The 6,252-nt window shown below is 48.0% G+C and overlaps 1 pseudogene; it reads left to right on the forward strand.

Annotated features, from left to right (window-relative positions):
* Nucleotides 1-1,970: 1,970 nt before the first annotated feature.
* Nucleotides 1,971-6,252, forward strand: LOC119282705 (annotated as a pseudogene).

Genomic DNA, 6,252 nt, shown 5'->3' on the forward strand with positions numbered 1-6,252 from the left:
GGGGGGGCGTCGGTGGCGCGCGCCACGAGGGAGGGCGGGCGGCCCGATGGGGGCGGTGGGCGGCGGGCAGCCGGTCGCGGCAGAAGAGCGGTCGCGTCAACGTGGCAGCCGATGCGTCGGGACGTGCGGCGCGCGGAGGTACACGGACGGCCTGAGGCGGAAGGCAGGCGACAGTAGCCGGTCACCGCACGCGCGGCAGCGGGGGGTGGGGCGTAAGAGGGCATTAGGCGGGCGCCCCAAGGGAAGGCGGCGGATGATGCGTCGGTCACACTCGGCGCAAGGAGGCGGCGATTGCATGCACGCCGCATTTACTACGGCCATGCATGCAGGGCAGTTAAGGCACGACGAAACGGGCGTCCGCGCCACGTCCACACGGGTCAACGCAGCCTTTGTCGTGAATGCGGTGCGGCTTATGAGGGCAGCATGTCCTTAGGCCGGCTCGCACGTGAGCTGTGGCCAGGTGACGGCTCGGCTCGCCTCGTGTCGGCTGCTGCGCGGCTCAGCTTGCCCCGCAGCCCCATATACAGGCGCGTGGGGTATCGGCGTGGACGGGGCAAATATTTTTTTTAATTAAGACGATCATGCCCCTGGCAGCGGAGCATATGGGCAAATCTCAGTCTTTGATTTGTTTAAGGGGGTGTACCGAAGCAGAACTCACAGGACCAATATATATTCTACTTATGGTCGAAAGAAGAAAAACCCGTAAAATAATCAGGCTGCTAGCTGAAAAATGGCCTCATTAAAACAAATTTAAGCAGCATCAACTCAGTGAAGTAGTAACGCACCTCACATACTTAGCCGAGATCGAGCTAGCAGCCGCAAGATTAAGATAGCACCCCCACTAATGTTCTTGAAGATGTTTAGTAGTTGAAGCAGCTGGATGTCAATGTACCACCTCAATTATCGATGGATAGAGACCAGAGATAGTTTATCGTTTGCATACCTAACGATTTGACTCGTTCAACAGAAACGTGAAATGGTCTTGCTAGGATTACCACTGTCAGCTACTATATGTTAGCAATAACATCTCAATCTATACTCGCAAGCTGTTTAAGTAAACGAAAGTTGTGCACAAGTTGTGAAAGGAATACTATGTATGTAACAGGGAATAGTAAATATAGAGTGCTGTTGTCGGATCACGATCCCAATCAAATCACTGCTAAACGGCTTAATTGTTACTAATCAGAGTTGTTATGATGTACTTCTCATGCCTAGCTAAACAATGTTTGGTTTCCATAATTCAGTAGAAAAGCACTGAAGCAGACGAGTATTGAATCGGCAGCACACTAACTCATTTGGATCGTATGTTTATTTTACAGAGTACAGTGGAGCTGGAGCTTAATGGATGGGTGCGTGTCATCTGTCTGATATATAGAGTTAAAAATCGTGAGCCACAGAAAAGTGCGCTCTGACGTATCCTGCCGACAGTGGACCCCTGACCCATGTTGTAGTGTCGTGTATTCATGCCGGCCGGTATAGTGGTATATATGGATGTAGTCACCCGACCTCATCTGTCGTGTATATATGGAGTATAGTATTTAATCGCAATTTAGTCACGTCCCAAAATATAAGAACGGAGTAGTATTCACCTGCTAGTACTACCGTGGCCTCGGCCTTTGTTGCGTTGCTTGTCGTTGCATTGGAGTTGCTCTGACCCCTGGCCAGCGCGTCGGACGAGAGTACCATGCGCGTGTGGTCGTCATGAGAAGGCCGTGTGTGCGCGTGGTTGTTACTTTTACGTCTAGGTGCTGGTACCGGGTTGCCAGAGTGCGCAACCTTATAAGCCGCCCGCGCCGGAGAGCAATGCAGGGTTCAGGACTCAGGAGCTTGCTAGCTAAGCAGCCAAGCTCAACCACTCAATGGCACGCATAACAACCATCTTGGGGGAGGTGATGGCGGCCGCAGCGGTGGCGATGCTGACATCGGCGCTCCTCGCCGGAGCAGAAGTTTCTCCGGCGGAGGCGCAAGGGATGCCCAACTGCGACATCACTTGTGGCAACATGAGCGTGCCGTACCCGTTCGGCATGGGCCCGGCCAGGTGCTACTGGCCAGGGTTCAACCTCACCTGCGACCGCACAAGCAACCCGCCGCGGTTGATGCTGGGCGACGGCACCCTCCAAGTCCAAGACCTCTACCTCTGGTCGACATCAGTGGCTGTCATACGCACAGGCGACATAGAAGTCGACCTCAATGGCGACGGCACGCTCGGCGGCGGCCTTACAGCTGACGGGCCCTACACCATTTCATCCAACCAGCTCATCTTGGTAGGCTGCAATGTCCAGGCGACGCTCAAGAATGGTGATGTGACCATGAGCAGCTGTTCTTCTTTCTGCAAAAACGGCCATGGAATCTCCCAAGCACAACCCACACTTGAAGCAGGCAGGCAATGCTCTGGCAGTGGCTGCTGCCAATCAGACATTGTCTTGGACCCTGCGGAGGTAGCAGGAAGGCTTGTCAACAGCACGTCCTATGACGTGGAGCAGAGCTCAAATGGTTCGGCTGGAACCGCAGCGCCGACCAGCAGTGGCCCGCCCGCGTCTTTGTTGCGAGCCCAGGCTGGTTCACCCATCCATCGGTCTTCCGTGAGCTGTTACGAACAGACGCCCCAGCATCAGCGGACGCGATGCAAGTTCCTTTTCAGCTGGACTGGGAGGTCATTGGCCATGGCGCAGAATGCTCCAACGTCTGCAAGAGCAAGCACAGCGAGTGCACAAAGGGTAAGAGAGGCTACACATGCTCCTGCAAAGACGGCTACCATGGGAATCCCTACATAACCGATGGATGCAAAGGTCCGGTCTTTGTTTATACTACCTTCTTTTCCTGATTTGAGACGAGCAATAAATTTTGGGGTTTCTCTATGCTTAATGCTAGCATGTGTTGGTTTGGCTATGTGTAGATATCGACGAGTGCAAGGATGAAGGGTCCGATAGGTGCTATGGTGATTGTACCAATTTGGATGGATCATATGATTGCCGGTGTCCGCCAGGAACCCATGGCGAGGCTACCCTGCCCAGTGGTTGCTTCAGTTCCATCTCGGGTAAGCAATATTGCGACAACCTCTTTTAATTTTATTATCGATATGAAGGTGGATGAGAGATGAACAAAAAAGAACAGATCATGCCCATCCTTCAACAATTGCAAAAAGAACATAATATCAGTTTAGACTTCCCTCCAGAACATCAAAACTGAAAGTTCGCATCAAAGGTCGAACAAGAATATTGAAACATTCTTGCCCCAACTTAAAAACGAGCAAATGATTTCTACAACTCACCACTTGTGACAAACCATTTGGCTATAAAAACCTTTGCCAGCAAATCTATGAAACTCCATTTGCAGGAAAAACTTTTGACAAAAAAAATATAGCAGCAATGATGTTTAAAATATTCATCCGATTAACCGCGTACAAATTTTGCACCATATAAGTACAAACATTATAAATTTACAAACATTCGATCTGTATTACGATCACTTTACATCCTAATTACGGCCTCCTGTCAGAGGCAGATAGTGGTACTTTCTCAAATGCATCAAAAATTGAAGACAATGAATAATTAGTGACATTGTTACTTTCTCAAATAGGTAACTGCAGAACGTCCTGCGGTAACATAGACGTGCCGTACCCCTTCGGCATTGGCTCTGCCGAGTGCTACTGGCCAGGGTTCAACCTCACCTGCGATACAAGCCAACAACCAGAAAAGCTACTCCTAGTCCTCCACGACCTTGTCTACAAGATGGCTAACACCTTCACCGTAACGGAGATCTCTCTCCGGAACAACACGGTGCGCGTCCTCTACACCAACGCCATCAAGGATATCAATCCCAAGGACTCAACCAGTATTATAGTTACTGGTGACTACTCGGCAGCGCCATACTCGCTATCGACCGGCAATGAGTTCATCCTTTCGGGCTGCAATCTCCAGGCAACGCTTAGCGTGGATGGCTCTGAGGATTTCATCAGCGGTTGTGCCTCCTTCTGCCCCAACAACGTTACCTACGCCGAGAGGGCATTGCGGCGTAGAGACAGAAACTGCTACGGCATAGGCTGCTGCCAGGCGCATATCTCCATGTCCTCCAACGGCTTGCCCATGTGGTGGATATATGAAACAGTCAGCAAGAACGGTGACCAGGAGTTGATATCACAGACTGCATACATGCTAATCGCAGAGCAGGGGTGGTTCGATCACCAACGGTTGTCCAAAGAGATGGCGCGGCGGCAGGAATCAGAAGTATACGAGATACATGTTCCGCAAGTTCTGCAGTGGGAGGTCATGCAGGACTTACCACGATCAGCTGACATGAAGGCGCATCCGGGCTGTCCAGCGGAGGTAGCCCTCAAGCTCTGCAAGAGCAAGAACAGCTACTGCAAACGAGGGACCAGAGGCTATTTATGCCAGTGCATGGATGACTACCACAAGCCCGGCAGCAACCCCTACCTTGCTGATGGATGCAAAGGTTAGAACATGTATATACAACAAATTACTTTTCTTAGATTTATCTGGACACGGATGTATCTAAGACTAAAACGTGGGTGTATCTAGACAAATCCGAAACAAGTAATTTGGGATGGAAGGAGTATGTGTTTGCGCTATTAATTTCTTTATTCTTCTATAGTTTTTAACCAAGTGCATTTCACTTTTATCTACAGGTGGCCGCAAGCCTTTATCTACAGGTGAGCAATGCTGTTTAATTTCACATCAAGACAAGTATGTATTCCAGTTGGTATTTGTTTCAAGCAATACATATTGGCATTCTAAATATAAGACGATGGGGGCAGTTTAGACACTAATCGACTTAATTTGCTTCTTCCCATGAAAATGCTTGCTTGTTGCTCGTAATTAATAAGAAGAGAACTTGATGTATGTTTCTTGGTCCAATCTTAACTCTGTCATTTAAAATTATTTATCTCAAACCCTGAACTTCCTGAAACCAATTTTCTTCCTGTCATATGAACTCACTGAGCCAAAAAGTTACTTGAGTGAACTTATTTGATTGCTCTGCTGCTGAGTAACTTAGACCAAGCGTATAATTCTATGATCTCATGATAGGTAAAATGAATAATGCTATGTATATCTTTGTAGGTATATACCTCGGCATAGGAGTTGCTGTTGGGGCAGGCATCATACTATTTGTTCTCGCTGGGTGCTTCACATGTAAGAAATTCAAACATCGAAAAGCACAGATGTTGAAACGGAAGTTCTTCGAAAAAAACCGTGGACAATTGTTGCAGCAATTGGTATCACAAAGAGCTGATATTGCAGAAAGAATGATTATAGCCTTAGATGAGCTTGAGAAGGCAACAAACAAATTTGATAAAGCTCGTGAGCTTGGTGGCGGGGGGCATGGTACAGTATACAAAGGGATCCTATCAGATCTGCATGTTGTAGCAATCAAGAAACCAAAGGCCGTGATTCAAAAGGAGATTGATGAATTCATTAATGAGGTTGCTATCCTATCACAAATCAACCATAGAAATGTTGTAAAACTCTATGGTTGTTGCCTTGAAACAGAGGTCCCCATGTTGGTCTACGAGTTTATATCCAATGGTACCCTTTATGATCATCTTCATGTCGATGGACCAAGATCATTGTCATGGAATGATAGGCTACGGATAGCAACTGATACTGCAAGATCTTTAGCTCATCTTCACTCAACAGCTTCAGTACCCATCATCCATAGAGATATCAAGTCTATTAACATACTTTTGGATGATACTCTAACAGCAAAAGTCGCAGACTTTGGAGCTTCAAGATATGTTCCGGTGGATAGATCAGGAGTCACAACAAGAGTGCAAGGTACAAGAGGATATCTAGATCCCATGTATTTCTATACACGCGTCTCACAGAAAAAAGTGATGTGTACAGCTTCGGTGTCCTGCTTCTGGAGTTGTTGACTAGAAAGAAACTATTTTCGTACACCTCTTCTGAAGAGGAAGGCCTTGTTACACACTTTTCTACCTTATTCACACAAGGAAATTTGTCCGAGATAATAGATCCCCAAGTTATGGAAGAGGGTGGCAGAGAAATGGAAGAAGTCGCAGCACTTGCAGTAACATGTATAACATTAAGAGGAGAGGATCGCCCGTCGATGAAGCAAGTGGAGATCAAACTCGAAGGCACTCAAGCATCCAGGGGGCATGAGGGGGGTAATGTAAGAAACTGTCCACCGACTGTTGATGGAAATAGGAGCGAAGAATTATCCAGGCAGTATAGTATGGAAAAAGAGTTCATGTTATCTTCAAGGTATCCTCGGTAG

This window comes from Triticum dicoccoides, chromosome 3B (assembly GCF_002162155.2).
Source record: "Triticum dicoccoides isolate Atlit2015 ecotype Zavitan chromosome 3B, WEW_v2.0, whole genome shotgun sequence".
Classification (NCBI taxonomy): domain Eukaryota; kingdom Viridiplantae; phylum Streptophyta; class Magnoliopsida; order Poales; family Poaceae; genus Triticum; species Triticum dicoccoides.